The following is a 22,859-nucleotide window of genomic DNA, read 5'->3' as shown; positions in this document are numbered from 1 at the left end:
CTTGCCCAGCAGCTCTGCGCTGGTCCTGGCTCTCTCAATACTTCTTCTTCTTGAATCCTGAGTTATGGGGCAACATGGAATGCACTAGTCTGCTATCTTGGATCTCCTTCTTCTATTTTTATTATATCATTGATTTCTAATTTCATTCCATTATGATATGATAGAATACAATGTATTATCTATATTTCTTTATATTTGCCAAGAATTCCTTTGTGGCCTAAGATGTGGTCTATTTTAGAAAATGATCTGTGTGGTGGTGAGAAGAAAATGTATTCAGTTATTGATGGATGAAATATTCTACATACGTCTGTTAAGTCTAAATTATTAATTGTATTTTTTAGTTCTATAGCTTCTGTGTTTAGTTTCTGTTTGGAAGATCTATCCAGTGACGAGAAAAGCATGTTAAAGTCACCTAGTATTATTGTGTTGTTGTCTATTTGATTCTTGAAATTGAGGAGGGGTTTGTTTGATGTAGACAGATGTTCAATTATTTGGAACATAAATATTTATAATTGTTATATCTTGTTGATGTATATAATTCCTTTAAACAGTATGAAATGACCTTCTTGGTCCCTTCTGATTAATTGTGAATTGAAGTTCACTTTATCTGAGGATAGAAACCCCTGCTTGTTTATGAGAGCTATGTGAATGATATGATTTGTCCCATCCTTTTACCTTCAGTGTTTGGATTTCTTTGCCTATGAGGTGAGCCTCTTGGAGACAGCATATTGTTGGGTCTTATTTTTTAATCTAATCTGCTTGTCTTTTAATTTATGAGTTAGGCCATTTACAGTTAATACTTTATTAAGAAATTAATTTTATTCCCTTCACTCTGATTTACTTCTGGTTTTTAATTTGAATTACTTTCTCCTTTGATCAACCCTTTCTCTAGTGTAATTCCTCCCTTTGCTGATTCTCAGTTTTATTTTTCATTTCTTCATGAAATATTTTATTGAGTACGTTTTATAGTGCAATCTTTCTGATTGTGAATTCTTTTAACTTTTGTTTATTGTGAGGGTTTTTATTTTATCATCACATCTGAAGTTTAATTTTTCCAGATGTAGTATTTTTGGTTGGTGTCCATTTTCTTTCAGGGATTTGTTTATATGATTCCAAGACCACCTACCTTTTAGAATCTGGGTTGAAAAAATTAAATAAGTCTCAATTGGTTTTTCTCTAAATGTGACCTGTAGTTTTCCTATAGCAGTCTCTAAATATTTGTTCTTATTCTATATGTTGGACATTTTCATAATGATGTGCATTAGTGTAGGTCTATTATAATTTTCTATACTTGAAGTCCTGAAAACCTCCTGTATTTGATTTTCCATTTCATTCTTAAGGTTTGAGAAATTTTCTGATATTCTTTCTTTGAAAATATTCTGCATTCCTTTGTTTTGTATCTCTGAGGCTTTATCTATCCTGATATCTTAAATTTGGTCTTTTCATGTTATTCCCATATTTCTTGGAAGTTCTGTTCATGTTCTCTTAACATCTTTTCTCCACAATCAACTTTACTGTACAGATTATATATTTTGTTTTCATTGCCTGAAACTCTTATCTTCCAAGCAGTCTAGTCTGCTGGTGCAGACTAGAGTTGATGCAGACTTGAGTTTTTAATTCAGTTTACTTCATTTCGAGAATTTCCAATTGATTCTTCTTCAGGATTTCTATCTCCTTATGAAGTGATCATTCACTTCTTGGATAATCTCTCTGATTTCACTCCTTACATCATCTTTTAACTTGCATATAAGTTTAACTACAAATTTTCAAAATTCTTTCTCTGATGTTTCCTCCACTGTAATATCATTGGGTTCTCTTACTGAATTATTTTGGTTTGTTTGGGATAGTTTGTTACCTTGTCTTTTCATGCTGTTCATATGTCTACCCATTTATCAATAAGAATCTGAGATAGCAGAGTATCTGCCCTATGAATTCATAGTGTTCTTGAAGATTTCTAGTACCTCACATTTTAAAGGGAGACAGTAAAAACAACCAATGCAATCTATATTCAGCATTAAACTAAATACTTTGTTCTTATTTTGGCTAATTGGCACTATAAACAGAAATGGTATGCTAGGCAATTGCCAACAATAGAGATATTATGTTTGCAAAACAGTTTGCTATTTCAAAAAGACGAAGAGGGAGAATGCCAAGAAGATGTAGGGTGTAATAATTGAGATGAAGATGAGAGAGAGTAGTAGTAAAGAGTTGAAGAGTGAAATAGGGAACAATAGAATTTGGCTGCTCCTGAAAGAAAAGAGGGGAAGAGAATCAAGGGAAATAGGAGAAAAAGAATATAAGAACAATATAAAAAAATTTATAAAACAAAACAAATGTATGATAATGAAAAACCCTAGTTCTTAAGATACAGAATCAAAAAAATAACTATCTTCAAGAAATCCTAGAAATAAGAGCAAGATACATATTTATATATATAGATAGATAAATATCCATGAACCATTTAGCACACAGTTTAAAAAAAAGTTCTTGATGGAAAATAAAGGAATTTTTTCTGTTACAATTGTCAAAAATTTTCTATAATATTATACGTTGGTTGTCAGTTCCCAATTGTCTTTTTTTCTGTTTTTTCTTGAGGTATGTATTGTGTATGTATTGTGTGAGAGTAGTAGTCGGGGGCTGTCAATTCCATCTTTTTGTGAAGTCCATCATTGTTGCCTGTTCTTAGGTTCCCTTCTCAACAGTATGAAATGGGGCAGGTTGGAAAGTGTCTACTCCACTTACATTGAGGTGTTGCTGTAGAGTTCTGTGAAAAGAGTTCCCAGAGTCAGAGCTCCTATAGGTGGGGTTTGGATCTTCAGGGGCTTTGTTGTACCATGTTTGGTGAAGCTTTTAAGTAAGCCCACCTCCACAGCCTGACTGCTTCTTGTCTACTGCGGGTGTCTTATCACTTGAATCTCCCCTGGGTTCTGGTTCTACTTGAGTAGTGGAGGACCCCAGTCCTTTGCCCTACTCTGCCTCCCACTGCTCCCACATCTTGGCCCACTGGGCTCATTTCCAAAGCTCACATTTACTGCCCCTCCCCATCAAGTCACAGGTCATCCCCAGCTAGTCCTGAGACTCAAAGAGTGAGAGACACCCAGGATCTCTCCAGTCTGAGTGTCCCAAATTCCCTGGGGTGCAACACTTTTACACCTGAATTTCAACTTGTTTTCTAGTAACACACTGGGTCAAGTGGCAGGCCCCAGCCAGGTCAGGTTTTTGGACCCAGCTGTAATGACACAGGTCTGGGAACACCTGGGTTTGGATCCACACCCACCAGATGCCCTATGTAGCACAGTGGGAAAAGATGGCACTGACCCTGCTCTCCACATGTCCCTGGAAATGCACACCATCCCTCTCATGTGAACACAAAGTGCATCTCATCCACTGGATCAGATCAAAATGTCCCCAATCACTGTCCTCTCCATTTCAACCTCTCCACTTCAAGACACACCTTGGCACCACCCAAAATCTGGCTCTTATTCTCTCTCTCCCTGACCTGCCTGTGGGATCCACATCAGTAGCTGCTGGTGCTGGCAGTGGATGTTATTCCTTTCTTTTTATTTTATTTTTTTCTATCCTAAACTTCTGAGTCCCTGGGTCATTCTGAGAGTCCAGTATTAAATCCCAATAGAAATTTTTTTTTTAATTGACCTCAAAAAGAAATTGGCTGTCCTCTTTCTGGTCCCACACCATGGAGCAGTTTGGAAAGTAACGTTCTCTACCATCTTCACCCCTTCCTGAAACTTTTTTATTTCTCTTGAGACCTCATCTTTGACTTATGTATTATTTAGAAGTTGTTACTTAATCCTCATGTGTTTGGGGGTTCTCCACCTATCTTTCTGTTTTGATTTCTAATTTAGTTCTGTTGAGTATACTTCAAATGATTTCTATTTTAAATTTGAAAGAGGTGTTTTATGGTCCAACATATGGTCTGTCTCGGTGAATTTTCCATGTGAATTTAAGAGGTGTTATTCTTCTATTGTTGGCTAAGTAATCTGTAGGTGTCAACTATATTCAGTTGATTAATAATGCTCTTCAGTTCATTATACTCTTGCTGAATTTCTACCTGCTGGGTCTGTCAGTTGCTGATAAAGTGGCTGAAGTCTCCAAGTACAATAGTAGATTTTTCTATTTCTTCCTTGCAGTTCTAATCAGTTTTGCCTGATGTACTTTGATACTTTTTTGCAGAGCCACATTGATAATCTTCTTGGAGACTTGACCATTTTATCCTTATGTATATTCTCTTTATCCATGATGATTTTCCATATTCTGAAGTCTCTTTTGTCTGAAAGTGATATAGATATTCGAGCTCTCTTTTGATTAATGTTAGTGTGGTATATATATTTTTCCATCCTTTTACTTTCTTTCTGTGTTTGATAATTAAAGTAGGGTTTGGTAGAGATAACATAGTTGGTGTGTCTTTTTTATTGTCTTTTATTGGGGTATTTAAACCATTCCCATTACAATTATTGTGAATATAATTGGATTAATGTCTATGATCATATTTATTAACTATTTTCCTTCATCGCATTTGTTCTTTGTTTTGTCTTCCACTCTTTCAGGCTTCTCTGATTTTAAATAATCATTTTATATGCTCCATTTACTCTACTAGTTAGTATCAATTATACTCTTAAAAACTGTTTGTAGTCCCATTAGAATTTAAAGATGTTTCCAACAACCCAAGTCCACTTTCAAATACCACTATCCCACTTATGGATAGGACACTATATTTTAAAAGATTATTCCCAATTTCTCCCTTCCAAACCCTTATATGTAACTTTGCTGTCACTCATTTCTGTTACCTACAGCTATTATCACTGGTAACATTGTTAATATGATTGTTTTAAACAAAGACTACTCTTAGGCCAAATACAGATAAGAAAAAATAGAAGATTTTGGTTTATCTTTATTTCTTCCTTAGCACTCTTCATTTCTTTATGTACAGTTGAATTTCTAACTATTATTTTCCTTCTCTCTGAAAACTTATTTCAATATTTCTTGCAAGGCAGGTCTACATTTTTGAAAACAAAATAAAATATTGTTATATATTTTATATATTTTTGACATAAATATATAAAATAAATATATTTATATATCTCATAATATTTTATATATTTACATGTTTGTATATAAATATATATATAATTTTAATAAAATGTGAAACTAATCACATTTTTAAATTTCAGTTTTCACCAAGTTGCCAACATAAAAAAATCACTGTCATGCTTCACAGGCAATGCCTAAACTTCATACACTCAATTTTATGAATGCTGTGAATTGCAAAATGTTCCTGAGATGTCATGATGCATGTATTGTAAATACTATGTTGATTTCTGATTACCTCCATGATTATAAGTTGGACAGAAAAAGAAAGCAAGAATATGGATACTAAGCAGAATAGGAATGATACTTCTTAATAAAATTCCATAGCATTCATGCTATCCAAGAGGAAGAATTTTGGTCAGAAGAATAATTTGTCATTGACCTAAGCATTTTTGTTGCTCCTATTTTCTATAAGTCAGTCCAAAAGAGCTCTGTCTCAACTCATCGTCCTTCAAGTCACGTGGACATGACAAACAGACAACTAGATGTAGAAAATTTTCCTGGGAACTGAAACGTATAACTTATAAAAGCAGGTATTTAGGGTTAGGAACTCTATTGTCCCAGAGCAGAGAGCCAGATTCCCAATGATGGAGGTACCCATATGCCCACATATTCATTAAGAAACTTATTTTGTGTGTGTGTTTGTAATATTATGATCCTTTAAAGAGCTGGGCCCAAGATACAGATTCTTCTCTTCTAGGCTTTCCTAAGGGGGAAAATATATTTTATCTAAAATATGCTCCATTAACAGATGGTCCCCTTTCTTCTATATAGTCTAATCATTTATTATAGTATTCACTGTTGACTCAGTAGTACCTCTTTAATGACTTTACCGTTTAACATGCACGAAAAGCATCCATTTCTATCTCTTCATTCAAATGCTGCTTCTCTGGTTATGAAACAAAAAAATGATTTTTCCCCTGTTTCTCTCTAAACTCCTTTAGCATTCACTTTGATTACTAATGCTCTTCAGTACTGTAGTACATGATACTCTGTCCTTTATTATGTTGTTTGATGTGTTCACTATTCCCTTTTCATTCATTCAGTCACAGATATTTTGCACAAACCAAAGTGGTGACCCCTATAAGCCAAGGTAAAAAATTAATGAGTGTACTTAAATACAGTGGTTGTGTCTGATGCTTGCATTGCTCAGAGCTGCTCTGTGTTCCACTGTCCATAGCTATTAAAAACAGTGGTGCTTCAGTATATCTGACTTTCAGTCAAAAAAACTTCTAAAATGTACCTGCTAATTTTGTTTTGAGCTAAAATGGGATATTTGAAGAAAGCATTAGAGATATCTATCTCACAACTTAACATATCTAAATACAATGATTATAAGAAACAATACAAAATCAATCTGATCTCTGTGATAATTTTTATCTTTTTCCTCCTAGGATTTCCAAATTGTATTACCGTCATTGATCTCTTCTCAGAGTATGGAAAATTATAGTCAAGAGCTGGACAAATTGTATAAAGGTATATATTCTTGCTAAAGAGCAGTTGAAAAGTATTCTAAATTAAAAAATCAAATGAAATTGACGTAACTGTTGGACATTTAAAAAAATTCTATATAGCATTTTAATATAACGACTCCATAAATTCTTTTTATTCTAATCTAATGGTTTCCACATTTAAAAATAATGGATTCTGTTTGTCAAATTTCTTCTCCAAAATGGACCAAAATACATTAACAGAACTAAAAAAATATAAGTACTGTTTATCTTTAAATTAAATAATACATTAAATAGTCTTACACAATACAATGAAAAAAGGCCAGTGGTCATTCAGGAAACTATAATACCTTTCAGTATTGTACACACAGAGTGTCATTTATATTCCATACTCAATATGTGCATTGTTTGAAGTACAAATCATCTTAAGGGATAGCAAAGAAATGGAGTCTAGGGTCTTTGATTATCAAAGAATAAAGATACCCACTGAAAATTCAAGAACAAAATGAGCTCTCACTGAATGTCATATTTAATTGCTAAGGTATTTTAGAACAGAGAAATGATTACAATTAAGTAAGGCTAATTTGGCACATTTTAACCAAATTTAAAGGTGATATTAGATGAAGACAGCAAGGTCAGTACGGTTGAAGGGAAGGGGCAGAAACGAGAAATCAGGCTGGTTAGCATGCCTCAGTATTCTTCCAAACCAAACAACAAAGGGAAAGCACTGACCTATTGGAAAAAGCACAGAGCAGATTTATGGAATGTAAGTTCCTTCAATTTAGTGTTAATATGTCTCCTCTACTGCACATATAACTCTGAAGACTTCAACTTGGAAATTAATATGCTAAATTGGATACTAATATCTGCCTTTTAACTACTCCAACAGAATACATGAGGGAAAATATAAAATATTCTGAGCTAATAGAAAAATGTAGATACCAAGTAAAATTGCTGTTTCAAAGTTGGTCAATTATCTTTACCCATGGGAGCATTTGTTTTTATTTTTGAGCCACAGTATGAAGTAGACTAAATAAAATGTTTCATATTTTTGAGTGACTTCAGATTTTAATTCAAAGATATATCAATCTATGGTGAGAGACTGAAAACAACTTCACCACTCATTAATATATACTAAGTTAAATGAAGAACACACACAATGCAATTCTATGTAGATGTGAAATGTTAGCATAAATCTTTACCTATTCATTTGAAAAAATGCCTACACTGTATTTCTAAGATGGCTATATAAAACCCTGTGTAGGCTGGGGATATAGCTCAGCTGGTAGAGTGCTTACCTGGCATGCGCCAGGCCCTGGGTTCAATCCCCAGCACCATGAAAAAAAAAGCCTGTGTAGTTTGGTTTTATTTTTTAAAGTATGTGTATATGTGTGTATGCATGTGAATGTACATATATATGTCTGTGTGTATAAAAATACACTTCCATATACATATGTATATGTATAAATCTATGTATTGCAAAAAAATTTTGTATTGCAGTAATCTCTGGGTGGTGATATTATGGAAACTTTTTTGAGGACATTTCTATGTGTTTCAATTTTTTGATGTTTTTGTGTAATCAGACAAAAGCAAAGTGTTAAGATATTCCAATAGGGACTATTTGTTCTACTCTGTTAATTAAAAAACATCTTGACTTTATTCTATTTAATTATAATAATTTAGAAACAATTATCTTTTTTTCTGAAGACAAAGTAATTACTTGCTAAATTATTTATGCTGAAAGACAAGGATGAGTAGCAAATGTTTTACATTATTTTTAATTAAAAAGAGCATGCAATGTAAAGATACAAATATGATGAATTTTTAAAAAATGTTTTCAAACTCCTCTTTGGATTTTAAAATATTTTGTGAATTGACAATATTATCAAAATGTCATCTTTACTCTTAGATAGGAAATGAATGTCTGGTCTTTAATTTCAGTAAGTGAAGGGCAGCAGCCTTAGCTGAGGCTCTCCTATTAAGATTTAATTTCACCAAATACAACAAAGTGCTTCTGTTCCTTATAAAGAAGGCCAAGATGAGGACACTTGCACCAAACTGTTGAATAAAGATGCTATAGTAATTTTTAGAGCTATCTATTTGATTGCTCCAGCTTCAAGGTAGTTCATCACTTCACTATAATTCACCTGACATCATTGCCTCTTACACCCAATACTGCATTTTCCCATCAGTCCGATTAGAAATACTGATGCCTTTATCAGATTGATCTTTCTTTCCTCAGTATGTCTAAGTATAGAATAAACAGAGCCTCCACCTACCTATTATCACTTAATACACTGAGGTTTTAGCCACTGAAATATCAGGGAGAATTTAACTTAAAATGCATGCATATTCTTAAAAGCTGCTCTCTGACTAGGATAATATGATTCCTTTTAATTTCTTTAATTTATCCTTAGAATTGGTCACTTTTTATAATCTTTTATAGTTTCCCCAAAGCAGTTTTGTCTAAATCAGGCAAAACTGTCACAGTGTTTTGCCAACCTCTTAGCTCCATTCATCTCCTTCAGGCAGAAAGATTCTGCAGACCGATTAGAGTGGAGCAAAGTGATGAGGATAAGATGAAATCATTGGTTGTAATTTTATGAATTGGATAAGTTATCCAATTCCATCTGGCATCAATTGGAGTTTTCTTGCATTCTGTGCTTCTCACTTTTCTCAAATTCTTCTTTGTAATAGTCTTGGTTCCAGGCTGTCTTCCTGCTAAAAAGTGGTTCAGTTTCAAGGCTAGATGAGTTTTAATAAAATTATTTGTTAGGCCTGAAAAACAATGTATTCTCCTCTTCCATAGGAATTTGGCATATGAATGATTGAAGTAGCTGAGAAAAAAGTGAAAATGAAGAATAAGTATGGTTAACACTGAATTGGGAAGGGGGTAAAATGCCAGTCTTTTTGTAGAGGGAGTTAAGATCCTTCCAGCTGCATAAGGAGAAGTAAGTTATATAAGGGGAGAGTATAATTAAGAATATGAGTTGTATACCTGCCTGTGGGAAGTTAAAATTTTAATCCAGTATGAAAAAGTATTAAACCTTATCACTTTTGCTTGGCATTTTGTGAATTTATAACCCTTTTAAGTTTGTAGTAAGTCATAGCAAATTGACAAAGACAAAAAATAAAGATAACTTCAGTATCTTCTTCTTGGTTAAATTGTCCTTTCACTAAAGATGCTCAGGAGAAGGTGTTTTCCTGTGTTTTTCTATAGCAGAAATCCAGACCAGCAGACACTAACCTCAGAAAATAGTTTAAATTCAACTGGACTTTAATGAATGAATGAGGGACCTTGGCCTTCCAAACATTAACTAAACTAAAACTAAGAGGGGAAGATTTAAATCTCTATTTGAGATCTAATGAGATTCTTTTTCTTCTTTCATTTTATTCTTGTTTTTAGAAAATAAAAGAAGACAAAATGTCAAAATGAGGTTAAGATGTGAATTGAGGGTAAAATAGAAGATCCCACTCCCTGGAGTCCTGGATTCTTCTTGCATGGCTGATGAGTAACCTTGACCTGGATCTCTTAACCCCTGAAGTTTTCTTTTTCTATTACTTATCTGTAATTCATAGAAACAACAACAACAAAAACCTTTACAGTTTAAAAGTAAAGTACAAATGAGGATCCTGTAGGAAATTCACTTAAATCAGACTGTGATCCAATAAACTATAATATTTTGTAAGCTTACTCATGAATTAGTTATGATGTATTGTGCATGTGTGTGTGTGTGTGTGTGTGTGTGTGCTTGTGTGTGTGGAGGGGGGGTGTTAAATCTCCTAGATCTATCTTTTGAATAAATTCTTAAACTTGGAACTTTTATCTTTGAGAATGTCTGTTAACAACTTCAGCCCTTGGTGACCAAAAGTGACTTAAATAGTTCCAGGGAAGTGGCCATAATCTGACCCACCACCTTGGTCACAAATGATGAAACCAGGGTTGGGTACCCAAATTAAGGGCAGTTAATGCATCAGTGGGAATGATTAATGATTTAAAATATGCATAACAAATAGTTTGGCATAAAAGCTCTTCCTTGAGGCCAATTAGAACCCCCTGAGGTCATTGAACTGCAGGCACACAAACACAACAGACATAAGCAAGTGTGTGTGGGAGCAGACGCACAAGAGCTCTCAAATAAAAAGATATTTACCTCTGGGCACCATTATACCAGAGAATCAGGAGGCTGAGGCAGGAGGATCATAAGCTTAAGACTAGCCTGGGCAGTTTAATGAGACTGTCTCAAAATGAAAAATAAAAGGAACTGTGGATGTAGCTCAGTGGTAAAATCCCCCTAGGGGAAGTCCCCAATACTAAGGGAAAGAAATTTGCAAGTCTGCTTTCAAGGAGGTGATCTGGTTTCTGCTTTCTGGTTGCTAGGGCTTTGTTTGATCCTCCACTAGTTTTAACTACAGTTAGTTTTCAAGAATCTGGGCTCATGTAAGTTTCTTGTTTTTATGAGACAAGAATCTGAATTTTTCTGGAATCCTTGAAAGTTAATTCAATAGTAGAGATTCCTATATCTTTTCAACCCACCCCAAGTGTATCTTCAAAATAAAACTTCCTACTGGAGGTGCCCTGAATGGGTCTTTGTTTGTTGCATCTGAAAAGAGTAACACAAATCTTATTGCATATGATTTGGGCTTGGAGCCAATGATAGCTCACAGCAAGAGGAAATGTGATTTATTGATCATAAAAGCTTTCATTTAAAATTGCTGGCCAGCAAAAATCTGGACTCTGGGAAATGTTATATAGGCCAAATGACCTCTTTCTTCAACAAATAAATTGCAAAATTGAAAAAGAATAAAAGAAACCTATTAAAAAGACATCAACCAATCACAATGTGTGTAAAATTTTTGGCTGTTTATCTAAATAAACAAACTGTAAAAAACCAAAGCAAAAACAAAATATACCTATCTTTTGAGTCACTGGAAAGTTCAATACCAATGGTGATACAAAGGAATTATTATCATTTTAAGTGTAATAATGATATTGTTTTGCTTCAAAAAGCACTATCTTTTTGAAATTCATTCAGACATATTTATAGATGCAGCAATATGATATTTGCGATTTTATTTGGGACATGAAGAAGTGGAAGTATATATGAAGGAAGATAAACCAAGAATTGATTATTGTTAAAACTGATTTTTGACTGTGTAAGTTTATTAAGTTTCTATACACTGATGATGATTGAGCTGAAGGAGAAATCAGGAAAACCATCCCAATCACAATAGCCTCAAAAAAAATACTTGGGAGTCAATCTAACAAAAGAGGTGAAAGACCTCTACAATGAAAACTACAGAGCACTAAAGAAAGAAATTGAGGAAGACCTTGGAATATGGAAAGACCTCCTACATTCTTGGATAGGCAGAATTAATATCGTCAAAATGGTAAGTTTCCAATGACAATCTTCATAGAAATAGAAAAAGCTGTCATGAAATTAATTTGGAAAAATAAGAGGCCCAGAATAGCCAAAACAATCCTTAGTGAGGAAAGAGAAGCAGAAGGCATCACAATACCAGACCTTAAATTATGCTACAGAGATATAGCAACAAAAACAGCATGATTTTGGCACCAAAATAGGCAAGAAGACCAAGAGAACAGAATAGAAGACACAAAGACAAACCCCCCAAAATACAGTTACTTCATACTAGAAAAGGGGCCATAAACATACATTAGAGAGAACATAACCTCTTCAACAAATGATGCTGGGAGAACTGGAAATCCATATGTTGTAGAACAAAATTTAACCCCATCTCTCTTCTGGCACAAAACTGAGAGTGTATCAAAATCTAGAAATTAGACCAGAAACCCAGCACCTGCTAGAAGAAATGGAGGCCCCAACACTCCAGCACATCAACTCAGGAACTTACTTCCTTAACAAAATTCTAAACATGCAAGCTATAAAATAAAAATCAACAAATGGGGTGGTATCAAGTCAAAAACTTAGAGCAAAGGGAAACAATCAAGAATATTAAGTGGGAGCCTATAGAATGGGGAGAAACCTTTGCCATCTGCATCTCAGACGGGGTGTTAGTTTCCAGGATATACAAAGAACTCAAAAGCTTAACACCAAAAATAAATAAAATAAACATCCCAATCAATAAATGGGCGAAGGAACTGAATAGGCACTTCTCAAAAGAATAATATGAATGGTCAACAAATATATGAAAAAATGTTCACATCTCTAGCAATTAGAGAAATGCAAATTAAAACTGAACTGAGATTTCATCTCCCTCAGTCAGAATGGCAATTATCAAGAATACAAGTAACAATAAATGTTGGCAAGGATGTGGGGAACATGGTGCACTCTTACATTGTTGGTGAGGACTGCAGATTGGTGCAACCACTCTGGAAGCAGTGGAGATTCCTCAAAAAACTTAGAATGGAACCACCATTTGACCAGCTGTCCCACTCCATAGGATTAAAACCAGCATACTACATCATTGTTTATAGCAGCTCAATTCATAATAGCTAAATTATAGAGCCAACCTAAGTACCCTTCAACAGATGATGGATAAAGAAATTGTGGTATATATAACAATGGAGTATTACTCAACCATAATGAAGAATGACTTCATGACATTCACTCATCAGTGAATGGATCTAGAGAATATCATTGTAAGTGAAATAAGCCAATCCCAAAAACCTAAGGTCAAATGTTTTCTCTGATGTGTGGAAACTAACCCACAATAGCAGGGAGAGGGAAAGAATACAAGTTCAGTAGATTAGTCAAAGGGGAATGAAGGGAAAGGAGAGGGATGAAAAGGAAAGAGAGTTGAATAAATCTGATAATGTTCCTATGTACTTACATGAATAGATCACAGTGAAATTCAACATTGTGTGCATTCACAAGAATGGGATCCTAATTAGAATAAATTTTAAAATGGATTCTAATCTCATGTATATCTAAGAAGAACCAATTAAAAAAGAAATAATGAAACTATATATACTGTTGGAATAAATCACTGACGCAAGTGGAGGGGAAACACATGGTGTATGTTTAATGTTAACGTGAAAAGTTAATTCACTACCTTGTAGGGGGAATTGCAAAACATACAAATTTCATACAATCTCCTATTATAAAATCAGGTAGTTTTTTTTTTTTTTTTTTTTACTGGGTTTGAATTATTCCATAGTTAACCTCTTTTCCAGTTTGAAATTAGTCTGTGCTAGTCAATGTATTTTCAAAGTATTTATATATTTCTGTCTCTAGGATATATCTCATTCATGCTAATTACTCAAATCTTCATAAGACCCCCTAAGAGTGTATTTAAGAGACAGAAGAAAATCAGCGAGAAACTTTTCTTTGGGTTGGTTCAGAGAGACCTTGGTTAGAAGCATGAGGGGTTGGCAAGTGTGACATTTGATAATAATGAGTGGGTATTTTTTCCTTCTCTTCTGCTTCCTGCTATGAAGGAATAAATTTTATTGAAGTAATCTCTTGCCCAAAGCCAATTAGAAAAATCAGATAAAATACAAGAAAGACCTGTCTGAATACGTCAGAAAGCCCATGATGAGACCACACTTTGAGGGACCTTATAAGACATAAAGAGAAGAAGTGTCCAGCCTGCCTCGCTGCTCTTCCTCTTGAGGCATTCCTGTCTGGTTTCTAAACCCTGCAAAATCCACACAGTAAGTGGCAGTGAGGGCCTGAAAAGTGAGGCCAATCTTTGTAATCCCAGAAAGCTAGGGAGATATATGCTGGAGTTTTGGGATATATAGAAGGTATAACCATGAAATAGAAAACAGCACAAAGCATAATTACTACCACTACTAACATACAATAATCTCATCAATGTTGAGTGAAAGATACTAGACAAAAAACATGCATATACATCAGTTATCCTGCTTACTGAAAGTTAAAAATAGGTGAAACTAATTGGGCAATTTGGGATGAGCCTGTTGTGAAGGAGCACAGGAGGTCTTTGGAGATGTGCATAATGTTCTATTTCTTCACCTAGGTAGGTTATAGATACATGATGGGCCATTTTTTAAACTTCAATGAGTTGTATTTTTTATGAATTGTGCACCTCCCAGTAAATATATTTTTCTTTATCATGTTTGTGAGGCAAGGATATAAGAGGGAATGAGCTCAAGAAAAGCTATGACCATGGAGATCATTCATTCTCTCCTGAAGATGACTGCTACTTCTCAGCTCCACTTGTTTTTTTCATATGGGAAAACAGGCCCAATATTACCTTCTACTTTTTTAGAGAAGCTGGAAATACTTACATGAAACACCCCTGCTTTCAAGTGATGGAAAAGATTTCAATTGTGAAAAGCATGTAAAGCATAACCAGAGCTGGACTCTTCTGTAAGTTAGTAGTTTGGGCAAATTATGACACTTACTATACATGTAATCCTGGCAACATTTCTTAAGTTCTCTAAGTCTCAATTTCCTCTTCTATAAAATTAGAATAAAAATGCTTTCGGGTTTATTGTAAGGATTGACTGCATGTTAAATACACTTAACACTGTGAAAACTCTCAGTAAATGATAATTGTTAATATTATTGTTATTATTATGAGAGCACCTTGTGAAGATAACAAAAAGAAAAAAACAGTACAGCTTAAAACAAAGGAATATAGCGTCCGCTTCCCACCACTCCTTTTTCTTTCAGTGCTCTCTTTTGCCTGTCCACTAACTGCATTCCTGGCCCAAGTTTCCTCTTCCTATGGCTCCACCTAAAAAACACGGAAGCCACCACTACATGTTTAGAATGAAAATGAGAATAGGGCAGCTGGAAGATCTATGCCTATTGTCCCTGATCTCCCCAAATCACTTTTTCTCATGAAAATATTATCATACTGTTTCAGTCAGCTTTCTGTCACTGTGACCAGAAGACCTGACGAGAACGATTTCAGAGGAGGAAAGGTTTCTTTGGGGGTTCATAGTTTCAGAGGTCTCAGTTCATAGATGGGTGGCTTCCCTGCTCCGTGCCCAAGATGTGGCAGAATGTCATGGCCGAAGAGTGTGGTAGAGGAATGTAGCTCAGAATATGGCTGCCAGGAAGAATAGAGAGAAGTTCCTCACCAGGGATAAAACATACACCTCCCAAAGGCACAGCCCCGAGCACCTACCTCCTTCAGCCACATCCTACCTGCCTATAGTCACCACCCAATTAATCCTATGTGGGGTTTAATGCACCATTAAGTTAAGACTCTCATAACCCAATCATTGAAAATCCAAATTTTCTTGCATTGTCTCACACATGAGCTTTTGGGGGACACCTCTTGTCTAAACCATAACTCATACACTTAACTTCTAAAAATTAATTTCTGTTTTAGAGAAAGAAAGTAAATTGAAAGTTTTTCATGGACTGTACTGAACACCTAACCTTGATGCATTATTAATTAGCATTATTTTTTGAGGTATAGGGCATTTGTCGTTTTGAGCTACCTTAAAAAATTTTGGCACAAACTTATTTTTTGTCATGGAAGTCTTTGTACCACAATATTAAGGTTCTTTTATTTCAAATATACACTAAAAGGTAAGGCTACTCTTGAAAGAGAAAACCCAGTGATGATTAAATATTCATGTTAACTATAGTAAATCAAACTTGACAAACTCAATTAAGAACATTTTACATTCCCAAATCTTATATATTTTTGATAATATTCTAGGTGAAATAAGCAAAACAAAAAGCAAGGCTTGACAGAGGAAAGCAAATCTTAAGAGTAAATCAAAGTGAATGACATCATTCTGATCTAATTAACTTTCTTCTGCCATAATTTGATCATCTGTAACTAATTTTAAGTCATTAAACATGCATTTAAGTGTCATTTGTCTCTCTTTTTACCAGTATTTACATTGGAAATCAGTAATATTCACAATTATTTACTTGTTGCCTGGTGTGGTTCAGCATGGTATGCATTATGGTTTATGTGTGAGGAGCCCCCCAAAAGCTCACGTGTGATACAATACAAGAAGATTCAGAGGAGAAATGTTTGGGTTGTAAGAGTCTTAACCCAATCAGTGAATTAATCCCCTAGTAGGGATTACTGAGTGGTAACTGAAGTGGTAGGGTGTGCCTGGAGGGGGTGAGAATTGGGGACATGGCTTTGGGTATATATTTGTATCTGTTGAGTGGAGACTCTCTCTGCTTCCTGATCACCGTAATGTGAGCTCTTCCCTTCACCACACTCTTTCACCTTGATGTTCAACCTCACCTCGAGTAACTAGTAGTGGAGTCAGCTTTCTATGGACTAAGACCTCTGAAACTGTGAGCCCTCAAATAACTTTTTCTCCCCTAAAATTGTTTCTGCTCGGGTCCTTTAGTCAGAGCAGCAAAATAACTGACTAAAACAGTGTGGTTCATCATTAATCTAATATTCCAAAACCATGTGAAATTAGGATTTATCGTTCCCACATTCAGTTGATTAAATTAAGGCAGAATAATTCATTAAACTTGATGTCCTATAGAAAGTAGAAAAATTGAGATTGTACTCAGGGATAGAATGAGCCTTCAACCCAGAACCTTGGTTATTGCATTAGGACATTGTTCCCAGTGCTGGTTAATAGTCCTCCAAACACCACACCGTCTCCTTGGCATGAAACAACGTTCTGTGAACTAAACACAGTAATGACTCACTCCTTCCTTTTAGTGAATAATTCCATCCTTTACCTAGGATGGGGCTGGTGATGGTGATCTCTTTTTCTGTACTTTTAGGGTTACAGCATCATCAACCCACTCCCTTATGCCATTGTCATGAAGAAAGAGTTTTTTTTGTTGTTGTTGTTATTGTTGTAGTGAATTATTTATTCTTGTAAGATGAAGTAAAGAAAGGGACTGTGAAATCACATTTTGGATGCAGAGTTATTTTAAAGAGTATATAATTGTAAGTAAATATACGTGTGCATATGTGAAAAACAAGTCAGTGTAATTAAAACCATTTGAATGTCTCAACAGATATTACAAACAGAAGTTCTACATTTCCACCTTTTTGCTACTATACCTTCAGAAGCCACTGGTTTATTATAGCAACATATTCTTCCCTCTAAGGACAAATAGTAGAAACAAAGAAAGAAAGTCAGCATTAGAAGAGAAAAAGTGGAATACATATCGGGAACAGAACTGCAGTCTAACTAGTGCCTCCCCACCTTCATTGCCATCCCTTCAAATAAATCCATCCCTGCTCCTCTTGAGCTGGCAAATAAAAAAATCACCCATAAGATATATGTGTGTGCTTCTCCTGATGAGCATCACCAATCCATCTACAGTACGTCCACGTGCCAGTTTGAGATGGGCTAGAGGGAGAATTAAAGACTTCAGAAAGTCCACAGCATAATCAAGAAGGCTTTTTTCTTCTGACTACAGAGCTTTCATCTCTGTCTTGTGTGATTCTCTCCCCATCTCTTTCACTCTGTGGCAAAGGCGCTGATTGCTGATGGGACAATAACAGATCATATACCTAAACTTCCAGGGCAACCAATTGGTTTCAAATCTATGGCACAAATGCTTTTGGTTAGTTTCATTTTGGCAAGGACTACTAGTTCAAGTATATGCTCATTCGCACATTAGAATCTCAAATTGTGAAATTCTAAATGATGGTGTTCCATTTCCAATGTATTTTAAGAATTTTGAAATTAGAAAAAAATATATGGTTGAATGCAAAAAATGCCTCATGTTGGGATGGAATTTCACTGAAAGTATTAAGTTTATTAATTTCTCTGAATAAGTTGTATTTTTTTGTATGTTTGTTTTTATTACAAGTGCAGGTATGTTTTCCATTGTTGGAGATTTGACAGCATGTATAAAGTTCCTAAGAAATTATTTATCCTAATCCTCCACATCTATTGAAATCCTTAGCTTTCCTGAGCCTTCCAATTTTTGGGAATTATTCCCCTTCTCAAAAGAGGATGTTCCATTTTGAGCTTTTCTAATAGTTTAAATTTTTTTTGTTCTGTGAAGTCTGTGATTTCACTTACTGGTACCAGTTTGGTGCTTCAAAACAAGCTGATTTCCTTTCTGTATGGCTGTCTTTCAAGCATTTGGAAGATACCTGAGGTTACTCTGTGTTCAATATCCTTTGGTTCTTCACCTTTTTCCTGTAATCGTTTCTACTGCTACCTCTTCAGGGCAGACATTGCTAATCCCAAACCTTATTCCTACTTACTTGAGTTCAGAATCCACATGGCTCTCTGGGCAACCACTATACCATTTGAATTAGAATACAAGTTGAAACCTATTTTTCCATGCTTCTTGTTCTGGTTTCAATATAATAAAGTTCAGTAGAGGTAGAGATGGGGAATGGATTAAAGCTCTTTAATAATTAAAACATGCTCTATTTAGGATACTGGTCCAAGGTTGATGTCAGTGTTTCCTGTTCTTCAAATTAAACTAAGGACTTACATAGGATGTCAGCTGTGTCCTTGATAATGTAAGATTTATCAAAAAGAGCTCTTTCTAAGCTAATCAATGGAATCAAAAGACTCATATTTGGTAAAATCCTCAATGCTAAGTTATTACAAAGACAAGAGTATAACAATCAATGACGGAGTAATAACTGGAAACATTAGATCAGAATTTGGGTTTTCTTTAGTTTAAGAAATGAATAATTAGTTTTTTATTCCTTTTTATTCAAGTCCTTATATCTCACAGCTGTGTCAAACACCTAGAATTAGAATAGCCTTATTTGACAGTAGTGTCTGTCTTAAGTTCAGGCAGGTTTCATTTAGGAGTGCTGTGTTTATAAAACACACATAGAACATTTTTAGAAGAAACTACTGCTTAGAAGTTTAACCTTCTTTTACACTTTTCATCATCTGCCAAGGGAACCGGTGGATGTTCTGTCTTTGTTGCATGAGCTCATGCACATCTACTGCCAAACTTTGGAGAGGCTACCAGAGTACATATTTCTCTGTCATCAATAGGAAATGATTGAAATTTACATGAAATATCATTATACAAATTTGTGACTCTTTCTTGAGATGTGGAATTTTGTGAAAAATTTATGTATGCAAATAGTGATTTAAATCAATATAAAGCATATTAGATTTGATTATTTTTTATCATCAAGTTGTTTTTAAATAATAGCACAGCATCTAATTTCTCTACACTTCATCATTTATTCTACATATGCTGGTGAAACAGACTAAATAAACTGATGACTAGAATTTGGTGAAATAGTGGTTTGTTTGTTTATTTAGGAATGCTAAATGATGGCCCAAATGTCCTTTGCTTAATCAAAATGGAAAAACTACTACTCGAATGAGTTTTTCAGTGTTAATATTGTTTTTTTTAAAATGAACTCCAGGGAGTTGGTTGGATAGATAAGGGAAACCCTTAGGGGCAAAATTAGTAAGAATCCCTGATGCAGAGTCCTATTGAATTAGAGAATGTTGGGTACCCTTACAATAGGGCTGTCTTTAGGAAGGAATATGACTCAGCCTCAGATATATTTAAAGAAACTATGTGATGGTTGCATGGAAAATTATCTTGTAGAATGTAAACTTGTGAGGTAGGTGAAAAGTCAGGATCAAAAATTTAAATTTAGGCATCAATCCTTAAGGTCATGACAGGTTTCACTTAGGAGTGCTATGTGAAATAGGAACATTTATATTGATTTAAATCACTCTACTGGTATACATTATCCTTTTCACAAAAGAAGTTTCACATGTAGGTTATATTTGAATCAGTGACAGGGATTGGTCCACTAAAGTTGCTAACAGTGAATAGAAGGACTGATGATTGAATATAGTAGAAGATGCAAAAGACAAATTTCAATCTTCAAAATCTTTTTTTACCTGTTCCAAAAGTCTAGGAAGTCAAAGATGGACTGGTCATCCAAGTTCAAATGTTGCCTAGGAAGACAGTGCCATATGGTTAGAGAGAAAAAGTTCAGCTGAACTGATTTTTTTTCTTATCACTGATTCTTCCATTGGTTCCCAGGTTTCATCAAGTAACCAAATTATTTTGTCTGATATTTGCAATGTACTGCCCTGCCTGATCACAATTCAAGAAGGTCACCATCACTTGGACATGAATAAATGTGATGGTTTGCATCCTCCTCTGTCCCTTGCTGCCATCTTTCATCTGCTCAGCCAAGGATAAGGATGGAATTCTGGTATGGAATGTCTGTCTCTGTGTAAAACTAACTTCACTGTATGAAAGTAAAGTTTATGACTTTTGGATCACTAGAAGAGCATCATGATCAACTGCAGCTAACTAGACATCTGAAATCAAGTTGCATTGTATGTTGTCTGATTAAGTCAGTACTAATGGATAAGTCCTTATTATTTCATTCAAAGACATATGTTTGAATCACGAAGAATTCTTTTTAATAATTTGTTGCCACTAAAGAGGAGGGGGAAGAATGTAAGTATGCAGGAAGTAATTCCAAGAGACAGACTGAAAAATGTAAACCTTTTTGCTCATTGATTATGATATTGATCCATCTTGTGAAAATTTTGCTCATGAATGAAAAAAGATCCAATAAACTCTTCACTTTCTTATTCACCTTGGTGGCTCTTCAGTCTTGTGATGGACTTCCTGCTTATCATGAAGATAAACAAATTCTCAGAAACAGATGGTGTTCTCTTTACAAACTTATCCTTATAGTTCTGCACTTGGCAAGACTGATGAATTAACAACCAAAATTAAATTTTTCACAAGATTCTTATAAGCAGAAGTTTTATTAATATGGACATCTGAACATGGGATAATACCCAGAAATGATAGAGTAGAAAGTATACTTAGAGGCAGCAATGTGTAAGACTGAAGAAACAGTGGGTTCACTCTGAAATAAGTAACTTATTTGTATTCAATACTCTGAAATAAAAAAATATGAAACAAGAATGGATTTTATGAGTGGATAGCTAAATGACCATTGCCTGCTCCAGATTTGCTTTTTTTCTCATACAGATAAAACTAATTACAGATATGTCCTTTTAAAAATATGTAATGTTTTAGGTCTCCAAAACTATGAATAAATCCAGGAGCACATTTTAGTTCAAGAGGATCCTGGGGTACCACTCAAATTCCTAAATTCTTTTAGGTCTGATCATCCAAAATTTATTTTAAGGACATTTTATCATCCAAATTTACTTTAAAAAGAAAATCTACCGATGTTCTTAGTGTTGCAAAACCTCAGGAATATGGAGGCATGTCCTCACAAGAATTAGAAGGAAATATCATCCCTATATTTCACATTGAAAAAAACAATTCAAAGCAGAACAGAAATATACAAAACTACAGACTATTTCTGGGTCAGTCATTCAAGTCAAAATTTAAATATTTTATCAGAGGGACCTGCCCTAATAACCAAACCCAATTTCTTATGTCATTTTCTTCATAATTCTTGTTACTACTGGATGTTCATTTGTTTATTGAATGTCTTTCCCCACACCCCAGAATATTGTTCCCTAAGAGCTGAGGTTTTCTGTCTTGTCATTAACTGATGTCTTGGCACCTCAAACACTATCTCACACATTGCAACACAGTTGAATTCCTATGAGTGAGTGAGTGAATGCACTGAATACAGAGGTAGATGGTTCCTAGACCAGTCAGTTTCCCTATAATGAGGTTTAATGTATTAATGTATCTGAAAGAAGTCCTCCCACAGAGTAGGTTAGTCAGCACATGGCAGGCACAGAGGCAAAAGCTTATGGTGCTCATCTAGACACTATCCAGAAGAGAGGACCCTTAGTCATCACACCCTAGAGCTCTTACTATGAATGACAGAAGCTGGGAGGCTTGGCCTTTGCTCATAGACAGCTCTCCATCCTTCCTTTCTTGCGATTTTCCCTTCTTGCTTTCTTTCTTCTCCTCACGAGACATATAAAAAATACTAGGTCCTGGAGCCTGAACTCCTGGGTTTAATTCTGACTTTTCCACATTCAGGGTAGAAAGATTTAAAGTAAATTACTTCATCTCCCTCTGCCTCACTTTAAAAATATAAAATAATCATAACAGTTCTTAGGTATGTTTTGAATATTGAAAGAAGAAATACACATATATCACTCAAAATAATGTCACTCATGATAATGCCTAACTATTCTAGCACATGGTAAGCACTTAGTAAATGCTGTTATTATTACTTTATCTTCTATTGATTTCAACTCTTACATTTCAAGAACCCACATATTTGATTGAATTTATTTGACTCTACAATTTCAAAAGCATGTTACCTTTTGCTTCAAGGAATTTAAAGTTTTTCTCTTCCTTATAAACTTATTCTATACTTAATTTTTGTTATTTTTTGTTTCATACCATGCTTTCTGTTTCATCTTGTGAGAAATTCTATTATATCTATAGTAGATATAATCTACTATATCTTCATTCATATGTTCAAATCTCT

This window comes from Sciurus carolinensis, chromosome 12 (genome assembly GCF_902686445.1).
Source record: "Sciurus carolinensis chromosome 12, mSciCar1.2, whole genome shotgun sequence".
Taxonomy (NCBI): Eukaryota; Metazoa; Chordata; class Mammalia; order Rodentia; family Sciuridae; genus Sciurus; species Sciurus carolinensis.
The sequence above is the reverse complement of the archived record's forward strand: the minus strand, read 5'-3'. Positions refer to the sequence as shown.